We start from the raw sequence: 13,033 nt of genomic DNA on the forward strand, positions 1-13,033 counted from the left end.
ATCTCTAAGGTTCTTTCATCTCTAAAATTCTATGGTTCTGTGATTCCGTTGTTTGAGATGGGCCATTCTGTTGATTTCCTAGTCTCCATGAGGGAGGTAACTAGTCTCTGGGAGTGGAACTGAGTACCTTGATGGAGAATTATCAACGCAGAGGTGGGTGAACTTCATATTTACGGGGGTTTGGACCATAGAGATGCTCTTGGAAAATTTCCACGCGGGCCTTTTTCCTCGTTCTTTAACCTGATTTTACAATTCCCTTGACCCTTTGGGATGGGGGAGCGGGAAGGACCTATCTTAGACTGGGATTGTTCACTTTCAGCATTTCCCCTTATTATTAGACCTTAAAAAAAGAAAGAAAGATAGAAAAAAAAAAAAAGCCAAGAAACAGATCCCAAAGGGGTGGCAGGGGAAACTGTGACTACGGGATCTCGAAAGGCCTGTAAAATCCGCTTCCCCATTTTCAGCCTTTCTTTGGTGTTAGGATCTTTTTACAATATATATTTTTGGCGGAGTGGGCCGAAGACTGAGGTTCGGAACAGTAAAGGGGGCGCTGGCGTGAGGGAGCTCCGAAGAAGATGAGGGACACGGGTCCGGCGCTCAGCAGCCAGAGCAGCAGCAGCAGCGGTCGAGGGAGGGTGTTTCGCCGTTTCCTCTCAGCCGCCAGGACAAGATGGCAGCGGCCGCGGAGAGGGGCTGAGCCCGGGCTGGGTGGTGCCGCCTGCTGAAGCGCCTGGCTCCCTGTCCCCGACACGGCCCCGCACCCACCCCGGACATGCTCAGGGCTGCGGCCGCCCGAAGAGGGGAGAGCGCAGGCCTCTAGGAAGGTAAGTGAATAGGGCGAGGGGCGTACCCACCCCGGGGCGGGGGACCGGCTCCACCGGCCGCGCCTGCGTTCGGGGGGGGGGGCCAAAGGGCCCCTCCCCTGGACCCTCGCGGGCCCGACGTCCCCCGGAGCGGCCCGCACCCGTTGCGCGTCCTGCACCCCCATCCGCATCCCCTGCGCTCATGCCCCGCGTTTCCGTCCCGGACCCGACGGGGTGGCGGGGCCAGGCGTCTCCCCTTGAGGCCGGGGCGCCCCGGGCCCGAGGCCCCCGGACGCGGGGGCCGCGCGTGGTTCCTGCGGGCTGTGGCGCAGCCTCGGGGAAGCCGCGCTTGGGCTGGGCCAGGCCGGGCGGCCCCCGCCGCCTCCTGCCAGGGTTGCGCAACGGCTCTTCCCAGCAACCGAAGTTTTGTTTAGTCCCACATGGGGCCTCTTCCCTCACCGCAGCCTGGGCCGTCACTACGGAGACCTCTTGTCTTTCATTAAAGGGGAACAAACACAAACACACGCACGCACGCAACTTGAGCGCCGCGGCCGATGGCTGCGTCCCTGGCTTTGTGGCCCAGTCCCCAGCGTCGCCGAGCGGCGGGTTTGGAGGGTGTCAACTCTGGGGACGTGAGTGCGTGTGATTGTTGGGGAGGAGAAATGTGATCCGCCGCTCCGCGTCCCCCGCCGCGGCCGGAGGAAGGCGTGGCGGCCGCGCGGCGGGTCTGCTGCCGGCGTCTCTCGTTAGGGTGGCGGCCGCCCTCTTCCCTTCGCGGCGCTGGGAGAACTCGCGGAAAGACTTCGGATGAGCGAGAATGTCTGTTTTCCTGTCGGGAGGGAGACGGCTGTTTTAAAATGGTATGTGGCTCTTGGCCGAAGCCTGTTGTTTCCCAATCTTATCTCTGCTTGAGGAATTGCGCTTGAAGGGTGTGTGCGTAAATTACCTTGGACCTGTTACAGAGCAGTCATAACACGTTCAGTCCTTGAACCGTGTTTTCACAACCTCTTGCTGCCCTGTTAGAATTTATTTTTTCACCTGCCGTTCGCTGCTTCTCATTAAAGGAGCTTCTTTTAGCAACAGTGAAGTTTTTCAGATTATCGTCCCGTTTACAGGGAAAGCTCATGGTTGGTTCTGTTGTTAGCTTTGATGTCTCTTTGGTCTAGGGCCAGAAAAGTTAGCTGGTAAACCAGCCTGTGCCTGTGTTATGCATACCTTCTAGTAGTTTGGAGATGGGGGTGAATTTTTTTTTTTTTTTCTATTTTAGGTATTTGCTTGTTAGGTGTAGCTTCTGAAGTGGAAGGAGTTATATTTAAACCATTTCAGTTTATTTCTAAGATTTAATTGCTGGGTGCTTTAAAATTTTGAGAGGTTCTCTTGATCAAATTTTTGATGCAAACTTTTAAACAGGATCGTGTTTTGTTTGTAACCCAACCAAAGACATTTTAATCCTGCATTCTCATTTGATTTTTCAGAAGCTAGGCATGCCTCACCATATGTTTGATAAGTCTAGATTCTGCTTATGCTTGCAAGTGCGGTGCTAATTTTATACAGTGAGCCATGATAAGATTTTGATAGGTCATGATTAAACTTAGTATTTAAGTAAACAAAATAAGACTGACCTTTTTTTGAAAGATAGTTTTTATAGTTTTGTTAGTTACCTTATGTCTTTATATGCCACTTAAGAGTAATTGAAATGTAACCAACCAAATAAAGTTCCTTACTTTTAAATCAACAAGGTATTTCTTGGTATATTTATGGGTGCATTCCTAAAGTACAGGGAACTCTTATTTATGAAATATAATGCTCAACCTGATTGAGGTTTATTTTTCTTTTATTTTTGAAACTTGTTTTTAATTTGTGTTAATGTAAAGGTGGGCTGATATATTTGATACTTTGGACATTTCACTGTGCAGTTTTTTTCCTTCATTTATGGGAAAATTGAATAATTTGTCCCTTAATTTTTTATACTTTAGGGACTGTTTTTAAAATTTTTTTGTGGAGAGCCTTAGATTAAAACTATGTTTTAGAAAGATAAAATGAGCTTGAAATCTAGAACAGAACCAGCCATTAAATATTTCAGATTTATATTTGGACATTGCTGACTACAGTAGCTAAACATGCATATTAGGCAAGCAGATCATAACATGGTGAGCCAGCCTTAGTCTATTGTCATAATATCTTTTCCATTGAATTTGTCATTATATTGCTTATAAACCAGTCATTGGCTTCTGGGCATGGAGTTTTAGAGTCACATAAAAGTGGATGGTTTTTATGAGGTAATTCTTCTTGTAAACGTGCTTGAAAAGAAGTTTCAGATCATACTATTTTATTTTTTTGGATCTTCTGTCATGGGGTATCATAAAATGGTGCAAATTACAGAGGTAGATTGCTGTAGCTAGTATGGCAGGGCACCTAAGTATTTGTTGAATGCAGGTTATTGAAAGCCCCGCCCTCCCCTTTTTTTCTTGCAACTTAAAATGGCAACAGCTGTCAAGTGAACTTTTTGATTGAGCTTCGTTTTAAATATTTGATACATCAGCATTGAGGACATCTATATGTAAGGGTGGAAGAGGAAAATGTAAATTTCAGAGTGCTAAAATGCTGTTTCCCAAGCCTGTTTCACATCCATTGAATGGAATATTTGTTTGCATGTTATTTTCCATTTGAATATTGGAATGACTTATTCTGGTAACTTTTGAAGTTAACTTTCTTAATATGCTTTTCTGATTGTAGCAGTTCACCACTGAGGGTGATGATATGGTACATTAGAATTGCATTATTGGTGGTTAATTCAGAGGTTTTAAAAATAGTTTCCATTGCAACTTTACATACGTTTGAATTTGGAGATGAAAATGTCATGGCAGTATTTAGATTTAAAGGTATTCCAAGGAACTGTGAAATTTTCCACATTTAAAAATATTCCTCCAGAATTATTCTTGCTTCTAAACTATTAAAGGACATAAAGTAACTTGCTACATGATTATATTGTTGCTGCCAAAAGAAATCTTCATGTATAATTTCTGGGTTTGCAGCTGTCCTAATTTCCTAATATCTGAAGTTGAAACTCCCAGTGTGGTATGTTTAAATTGGAAGTTACTGTTGATGACGAATTCCTAGAACTTTGTTAAAATCAAGGAACCTGTCAGTGTATTTTATTACTTTTGAAAGGGTGTTCCCTCCCGCCCCCCCAACCCCACTTGCTGAAAGCTGTGTCATGGGAAACCCTTTCTGTATGATACATATGTAAGTCTAAATAAATTATTTGAAATGTCCTTACTGGTTCTGGATTCAACTGTTTAAAATACATTTTGTCTAGTACCTTTAAGCATTTAACATAAGTTGAATATAGGGATATAGATTTGGAGTAGAAGTTTTGAATCAGTGGAGGATTTTAGGATAGCCAAAGCACTTATGTGACCGACTTGAGGAAACACAGTGCACTTCTTTTGGTTGGATTGGTATAATTAAGAGTGATTTGGGGGCTTCCCTGGTGGTGCAGTGGTTAAGAATCCGCCTGCCAATGCAGGGGACACGGGTTCGAGCCCTAGTCCGGGAAGATCCCACATGCTGCGGAGCAACTAAGACCATGTGCCACAACTACTGAGCCTGCGCTCTAGAGCCCACGAGCCACAACTACTGAGCCCATGCGCGGCATCTACTGAAGCCTGCGTGCTCTAGCGCCCGTGCTCCGCAACAAGGGAAGCCACCACAATGAGAAGCCCACACACCGCAACGAAGACCTAACACAGCCAATCAATCAATCAATCAATAAAATTGTTTTAAAAAAAGAGTGGTTTGGGGAAGAACAACTTAATGTTACTGTGCTGCTTCTGTAGCTTTGTCACAGCTGTTGTTTTGGACTTAATCAGTTAGGACCAAGCTAGAACAGATATTTAGAGGATGTTTGTTATACATTTTACCTAAATGTTTGTTGAATTAGACCTTGACTGATTTAGCAGATCATGCTGTTCTCCTCAGTTGATACTTGGGCCATGTGTCACTACACAAAGGCAACATATTGCCTAGATTCTGAAGCATACCACTGTATGCTAGGGTGTTAGAGCCTCTGCTCTTACTACTTGTGTGGAAATTAAAAGAACTGGATGAGTATTGGAAATACCATATTTTTAGGGTGGCATTTGTAGTTTGGGGACAGCTAAGTCATTAAACTGATTTACTTTTTGTTTTATATTTAGTAGTTAATGCCAAGTCAATACTTTAGAAAGCTGTCTTATTCTAACAGATAAGTCTTTGAAATGAAACAAACCAAGAATAATATTTTTTACCTTAAATGTATTTTATTTTGACCCAAATAATTTCTCTAATTTTCTGAGAATTTTTCACTGCTAAGGGAGACTGAATGGGAGGGAAGGTAGGGGGACAGATGAGGTAGAAGAAGCTGGGCTGTAGTGGGGGTGACTTAATTGGATTTGGGAGACTTAGAAATCTGTTTTGATTTAAATGTTCAAGTTGCTAGAAACCAGGGTTCTCTTAGTTATAAGGTCAGTGAAATATTGTGGTAGCTATTAGTGGGGGCTAATCTTTGTTGCACTGCGTGGGCTTCTCATTGCAGTGGCTTCTCTTGTGTGGAGCATGGGCTCTGGGCGCAAGGGCTTCAGTAGTTGTGGCACGTGGGCTCAGTAGTTGTGGCTTGTGGGTTCTAGAGCGCAGGCTCCGTAGTTGTGGCACACAGGCTTAGTTGCTCTGCAGCATGTGGGATCTTCCCAGACCAGGGCTTGAACCCATGTCCCCTGCATTGGCAGGCAGATTCTTAACCACTGTATCACCAAGGAAGCGCCATCTCTTCTTTTGAAGATTAGATTTCCAGATACTTTTTCATGCTGCATTTTCTTTGCCGCTTTGTCTTTTTTTTGTCTCCTTAACCAAAAAGGTTACACCTAAAAGAAGTGGAGATTTAGAGAAGCATAAAGAGAAGTATAATACTTTGCTCCCTTGAGCTCTACTTTTTCCTTTAGGTAAGGATCTAAATTGTGAAAGACTGATTATTTAGTATAACTCTTGGTCACATTGAAAATAAAGGATTGCCAGAGGTGGTCAGATAAATTCTTTATTTTATATAATTGTTAATGCTGGAGCATCTTTCCTAATTGGAAAAAAAATTGTTTAGGCTTGATTGATATTGAAATAAATCAACAAAATATGAGTCACTGTCTCCCCACCTTTAAAATTTTGTAGTCCTTCATTATAAACTATATATATATATATTTGCTTGTTTGTTTGTTTGTGGTACGTGGGCCTCTCACTGTTGTGGCCTCTCCCACTGCGGAGCACAGGCTGTGGATGCGCAGGCTCAGCGGCCATGGCTCACGGATCCAGCTGCTCTGCGGCATGTGGGATCTTCCTGGACCGGGGCACGAACCCGTGTCCCCTGCATCTGCAGGCGGACTCTCAACCACTGTGCCACCAGGGAAGCCCTATTATAAACTATATTTGATTATATATGGCTTTGAAAATTGTCTTTAGAATTTGATAGAAAATATAAAACTTGGCTGCATTTGACTAGCCAGTAATTCCCTTTTAGAAATTAAAAAAAAAGTATTTGATTTACCAAAAACATTAATATTAGTTTTAAATTCAACTTCTTCCTACTTGGTTGTATATTATTCATAAATTAAACAAAATCTGTTGCAGTTTTTTAAAAACAGAATAGTAAACTTTGCAGAAAGTAACTTGCTTAGAAAATGTTTTCTCCCCTATAAAGCAATTATTTTAAAGGCGTAAAAATTTCATTTGTGTCTATTTTGACTGTGTGTTATCTGTTTAATAATACAATAAGAGTCTTGTAGGTTTGGTAAACTATACTACTTTAGATAAATAATGCTACAGTCTTAAATAGTTAATAAGTCAGATGGACTGATAACATATTGAAAATTGAACCTGACTTTCTACAGACATTTTTTTAGAGTAAAATTTAATACTTCTGAGGGCTTTAAATCTGTAATTTATTACAACTTCTATTGAGATTAAATAGGGTACAGTGACTTAAAATCACAATGAAAACTACAGGTTATATGCTAGATAGCCTATTGCTATGATGCTACGCTTCACTACATTCTCAAAACAAAAGAAAACAAACACGTTTTGAGCCAACTTGTAATCAGTTTCATCGGAGACAGTACAAGTATCTTTATAGTATTAGTTGTAGTTTTGTATTTTAAGTTAGATAAGAATAGTATTGTGTTCAAAAGTATTAGCTTTTTTTTTTTTTTTTTTGCCGTATGCGGGCCTCTCACTGTTGTGGCCTCTCCTGTTGCGGACGCGCAGGCTCCGGACGCGCAGGTGCAGCGGCCATGGTTCATGGGCCCAGCCGCTCCGCGGCATGTGGGATCTTCCCGGACCGGGGCACGAACCCGCGTCCCCTGCATCAGCAGGCGGACTCACAAACACTGTGCCACCAGGGAAGCCCAAAAGTATTAGCTTTTTAATCTGGTTAGTATGCTTTAAATATTTTTTTGTAGCTGGATCACAGACTCTGACCGCAAATAAATTAATTTTATTATGGCAGGTAAAACAATGATAAAATAAGTGTTTGAAAACTATTTTATCTAGTTTGAGTGCCCATTAAGTGCAAGGTGTACTGTGCTGTGAATGAAGAGAGTAAGACATGATGATCCCTGCTTTGAGGAAGTAAATTTTATTTTTACCAGTTATTTTTACCAGTTTAGTAGTATAATTGCCTTATAGAGACGTGCTGTATGTTAATTTAAATGAAGGAGTTGGTCATTTCTCAAATATGATTAATCTAGTTCTCTTGCTCTCTCAGGGTTTTTCCATCTGGACATGCTTAATTCTTGCATTGCCTGAGAAAGTTGTTAAGGTTTGCCTTTTCTAACTATATTATTACCTTCTCAGTTTGGAGTACAGAGATCTCCAAACCTCTCTTATGCCACCTGTGGAAAGAAAATAGGTGAAAACAGCATATAGATAGAATTCCATTTTACTGTACTTTAAAAACTATTGAAATTGCTAGCTTTAACTTATTTTGAAACCACTGTTCAGAAGGGATATTATTTGTGTAGTTAATTTGTGTAAATCAAAAGTCTGTTTAACTTGGGCTCCTTAAAAACAGTCGTGCAAAGGGCAAGTATTGTATTGTGTTGCTCCTATTATAGTTGTGTATGATATATTCTTTTTCATAAAATTGTTCCGGTGCGTGGACTTCTCATTGTGGTGGCTTCTCTTGTTGTGGAGAACCAGCTCTAGGCACGTGGACTTCAGTAGTTGTGGCACTCAGGCTCAGTAGTTGTGGCTCCTGGGGTCTAGAGCTCAGGCTCAGTAGTTGTGGCTCGTGGGCTTAGTTGCTCTGTGGCATGTGGGATCTTCCTGGAGCAGGGCTTGAACCCATGTCCCCTGCATTGGCAGGCGGATTCTTAACCGCTGCGCCACCAGGGAAGTCTTGTATGATGTATTCTTTACGAGCTTTGACAATTTGGTAACATTTTGATATTTTATATTTATTTAAAATTGAATTTTGTTTGTTTGTTTTGTTTTTGGCTGCACACCCCGCGGCTTGTGGGATCTTAGTTCCCCAACCAGGGATTGAACTCAGTCCCCAGCAGTGAAAGCGCCATGCCAGGGAATTCCCGAAAATTGAATTCTGCTTGGAAACCTACTTAGGGTGTTAGGGAGTATAGCATAATTGGTTTGCCAATAGCTTTTTTTTTTTTTTAATTAGAGTATAGTTGCTGCCAGTAGCTTTTGCGTAGAAAATAGTTGGAATGCTTGCTTTGTGAGTTGCCCTAAGCCTAGTGTGGCTTTGCTGAAAGTATTTCTAGTGGCTACTTTGTAACTTGTAAAATCTCTTTAAAGTATCTCATATCTGAAGGTATATCTAGCTTGAAATTGTTTCATATTAATCTGACTGGAAGAAAATGAAATACCTCAATTTATAACCTATTAAAAGGTAACTAATACCTTACTTTTTGGGGAAGGGTTACACTAAAAAGTATAAAATAGTATCTGAACTGTTCCTTGAGGTCAGAGACCATGTCTTAAAGGTTTTTTTTAATATCTCCTAAAGTGCCTAGTTGACATTGGGGAATCAAATATAATTATTATAAAAGTAATCAAATACAGGCATTCTATACTCATATCCTTTAATCAAAGGATAGCGTCTTTATTGAGTAGCTTGACAGGTACCTCACCAAGCAGTTGTGAATGTGTCATAGACACATTTGACTTCTCAGAACTCTCCTCTTCCCCTCACTCCTTAATTCTAACAGATGAGTCTGTTTCTTATGTAGAGGTTAACAGGCATGAATTACTCCAAATTAACAGCCCTCTACCTCTGAGCATAACTTCTACCGCTACACACTTTGTGTTTTCACTACACTCAAGAAAAGAAACATCTCCTTCCCTCCAAGATTACTCCCTATTCTCTCTTATGGGTTTCATTCTGAATTGTGTTTTTCAGCATCTTGAACCTGTCTGATAACTTCAATTTCCCCCTTTTTCTTGGCCCTTTTTCTTCAGCCTTTTGAAATGGTCAGGTATCTGGCATCCTTAAGCAGCCATCTTTTAATTGTGCCTCCCCAGGTCTGTGGACCTATCTTCCCTACTCTGTTTCTTCCACACTTCGTAATGTGTACTCTAGCCTCTACTTGAATTTCTATTCACTTCTTAGCTCTTGGCAGTGTAGCTCTCTGTCCATGCCACTCTAGTGAAGTCTGATTTCAGGTAATGATAATGGCTTAGTGATAATTTTTACTCTTTGAATTTTCAAGGTTTCTATGAATAAATAATATTTTAAGTGATAACATTGTTATAAAATAACCACTTTGGCATATTCATCATGTATAATTAATATGTAATCATTACTTTTATAGCTGAGATTTTATCTGGCCTCTTATGCGGTTGCCTGAAAAATGGCATGAGGTCAGTTTTGGCCAATAAGAAATTTTTAGTTATTATCTGAGAATGAATTTCTCATCAGTAAACTAACTACTTTTTGGCCATTTTCAAGTGATTTAGCATGTTTTTGTTTATTTTATGCCATGGGATCAATAGCTAGCCTTAATTTTGAACTTAAAATGTGTTAGATATTACTTAGGCAACTTCAATCTGAACTAAGCTTTCTTTTTTAAAAAAATTATTTTATTGAAATATAGTTGATTTACAATGTGTTAATTTCTACTGTACAGCAAAGTGATTCCACTATACATATATATATAGTGTTTTTCATATTCCTTTCCATTATGGTTTATTATAGGATACTGAATATAATTCCCTGTGCTATATAATAGGACCTGGTTGTTTATTGATTCTATATACAATAGTTTGCATCTGCTAATACCAACTCCCCAATCCATCCCCCCTTCCCCCTTGGCAACCACAAGTCTGTTATATCTGTGAGTCTGTTTCTGTGAATTAAACTTTCTTTTTTTTTTTGAATTAAACTTTCTTAATCATCTTTTTATCTTTTTATATGTTTATGGCATTAAAAAACCTCTTAAGCCAGATAAATCTGAATACGTTTTTATCATTATAATTCTGATACATAAAATTGTATAGTATCCTATATGACAGTGTGGCTTTTTACACCAGTATAAAAATTTGTTTTCAGTGTGTTTCTGTGGAGCTTGTTGTAGAAGAAATATTTATGTGACCCTTGCTAAATGCATATAAATCTGCAGTTTTAGTTCACAGCTTATTATATCCAACCCAACAATGTGTCACTTTAAGAAGTTAATGATTAGAGGTAGTCAGAGCCAAACAGAAGCAGTTCTGATAATTTCTAAGAATTCAGGGTCCTTTCTTTGAGAGTACTTTGTTTTTTAAAAGTGTATTTTTAAAAAATTTATTTATTTTTGGATGCATCGGGTCTTTGTTGCTATGCAAGGGCTTTCTCTAGTTGCATGGGGGGGGTTGGGGGGGCTACTCTTCTTTGTGGTCCCCGGGCTTCTCATTGCTGTGGCTTCTTTTGTTGTGGAGAGCAGGCTCAGTAGCTGTGGCGCATTTGCTCCACGGCATTTGGGATCCTCCCGGACCAGCGCTCGAACCTGTGTCCCCTGCTTTGGCATGCGGATTCTTAACCACTGCGCCAACAGGGAAGTCCCATCTTTTTTTTTTTTTTTTTTTTTTAGCGGTACGCGGGCCTCTCACTGTTGTGGCCTCTCCCGTTGTGGGGCACAGGCTCCGGACGCACAGGCTCGGCGGCTAGGGCGCTCGGGCCCAGCCGCTCCGCGGCATGTGGGATCTTCCCGGACCGGGGCACGAACCCGTGTCCCCTGCATCGGCAGGCGGACTCTCAACCACTGCGCCACCAGGGAAGCCCAGAAGTCCCATCTTTGGGAGTACTTTTGAGAAGCCGATGGTTTTCTTTACTCTTTAAGGCTTTATGAATTACATTGTTCTAGTTTTTTCTGGCTTTCTTAAGGATACCTTTTGTGAATCTCTGCCCTGTCCTCTTCCTCAAATTTTTGTCATGAGAATAAGAATGAGATCTTTATTTTTCTTAACATAGTCTCATTTCTGTTCCTTCTGTTGTTTCTCACTTGATACCATAGAGTTTCCTGAAGCACAGGATTTCCTGATGCCATTGTGAAAGATCATCCTCAGTTCATAAGGTATATATGACATTTAAATTTTGAAACTCGAAGGTTTCTGCATTTAGAAAGGTTTTTGAAGGTACTTCACTGAGTTCCTGAAAAAGGGCATTTATATAAAGCGGCATATCTGACAACCAAATATGAATAGAGAAAACATAATTGTAGGGAAGAAAAAAACAGCTTTGGATTTAGCAGTGTAGGTCACATCATGACCATGTAGGTTCTTAACATAATTTGGAAAGAACAAGTAGTTGAATTTTTTGTTCCAGTTTATTTTTTTCAAGCCCTAAAATGTCTTTCATAAAGATTTTTTTAAAACTAAAAGTACTAAAATCAGGCTTATACAGCTGTAACTTTTTGTCTTTTCAGCTCTTAGAAATGTAAAACTGTTGTTAGTGTGTGCCTGTGGGGCAGCTACTGTTACCACTTCACACTGGTTTTTAGACTTCCAGTTCTTGTAGCATACATTACTCTGGAGTGATAGTACTCCTTCAGTAGTACTGAATGTAGAATGCTGTACAAAAAGAGAATGTAAAAGTTGTTTATTTTTTTATTTTTTTATTTTTTTTAATTATTTTTTTTGCGGTACGCGGGCCTCTCACTGCTGTGGCCTCTCCCGTTGCGGAGCACAGGCTCCGGACGTGCAGGCTCCGGACGCGCAGGCTCAGCGGCCATGGCTCACGGGCCCAGCCGCTCCGCGGCATGTGGGATCTTCCCGGACCGGGGCACGAACCCGTGTCCCCTGCATTGGCAGGCAGACTCTCAACCCCTGCGCCACCAGGGAAGCCCCTAAAAGTTGTTTATTTAGCATAGCCCATAATTTAGAAAAGTTTTATAGAACTTGACCTTTAATTCTGTAAATGTTCATTTAGAACTTTGAACTATTATCTCTTACAAAAATCTTATTTGTCAGCATAATCTTTTCCTTTATATTGCTTTATCAACAGTGGACATTTGATCAAATTATTAATCTACGATCAGCTTCCTCTGAATTGTTTCAGAGGTGTTTTAGGTTAGGAGATATTCTTCTGGTAGGGATCATTTGATCTTTGCCTTCTTAATCTTTAATAATTCAAACTTTAAAGGATTTTTATAAGAAATAAAAGTTTTGTGGTGGTTCTTTTGGGACAGATTTCCTACAAAGTAGAAAATAATTCATTTGGCTTTCTAGTTAGGGAATTGTTCATAACCTAAAGATGTAAAGCTGTTTAATTTTTCTAGCAATCCATTGGTAGGTATTGGTATTGATATTGTGTGACAAATTTAAATAAAGTTTACTTTTGTACGTGTTTTATAAACCAGATGTGAATTATTAATCTTAAAGTTTACTTCAATAAAGAGTGCTTCAGGTGAACTTTTCATTTTTATTCAACTTTTCTGTCAATATTTCCATTTCTGAGTTTTGATTTTTATATAGCTTTAAAAAAAATCTAGAGAATTATATGCTTTAGTAAGCGTAGTTCTTAAGTACTGTTTTTAATTAACTCTTTTCTAGCCTTTCTAAAGTAAAAACTTGTATTAACAGGGTGAATTCTAGCAGCTTTGAAATGTCCAACAGATCACTTTCTGTTCCAAAAGTTAGAATGTTTTGCTAAGTCAGATGAAGCTTGTTATTTAACATGCTGATTTGTGTTATAGTCAACACATTCCCTAGATGCT

At 40.4% G+C, this 13,033-nt stretch overlaps 1 protein-coding gene across 3 annotated transcripts in view; it reads left to right on the plus strand.

Annotated features, from left to right (window-relative positions):
* Nucleotides 1-574: 574 nt before the first annotated feature.
* The window catches only part of HIPK3 (homeodomain interacting protein kinase 3), a 94,138-nt gene continuing 81,679 nt past the window's right edge, over nucleotides 575-13,033 (plus strand). For 2 of the 3 annotated variants that reach the window (XM_024752623.1, XM_024752625.1), the window contains exon 1: nucleotides 575-824. The gene's annotated coding sequence lies outside the window, so the exon portion shown is untranslated. Of the gene's footprint in view, nucleotides 825-1,448; nucleotides 1,664-13,033 lie in introns of those variants that run through there. The other variant, XM_024752624.1, reaches the window with a different exon arrangement.

This window comes from Neophocaena asiaeorientalis, unplaced genomic scaffold (genome assembly GCF_003031525.2).
Source record: "Neophocaena asiaeorientalis asiaeorientalis breed wild unplaced genomic scaffold, Neophocaena_asiaeorientalis_V1.1 scaffold196, whole genome shotgun sequence".
In the NCBI taxonomy this organism is placed as follows: domain Eukaryota; kingdom Metazoa; phylum Chordata; class Mammalia; order Artiodactyla; family Phocoenidae; genus Neophocaena; species Neophocaena asiaeorientalis.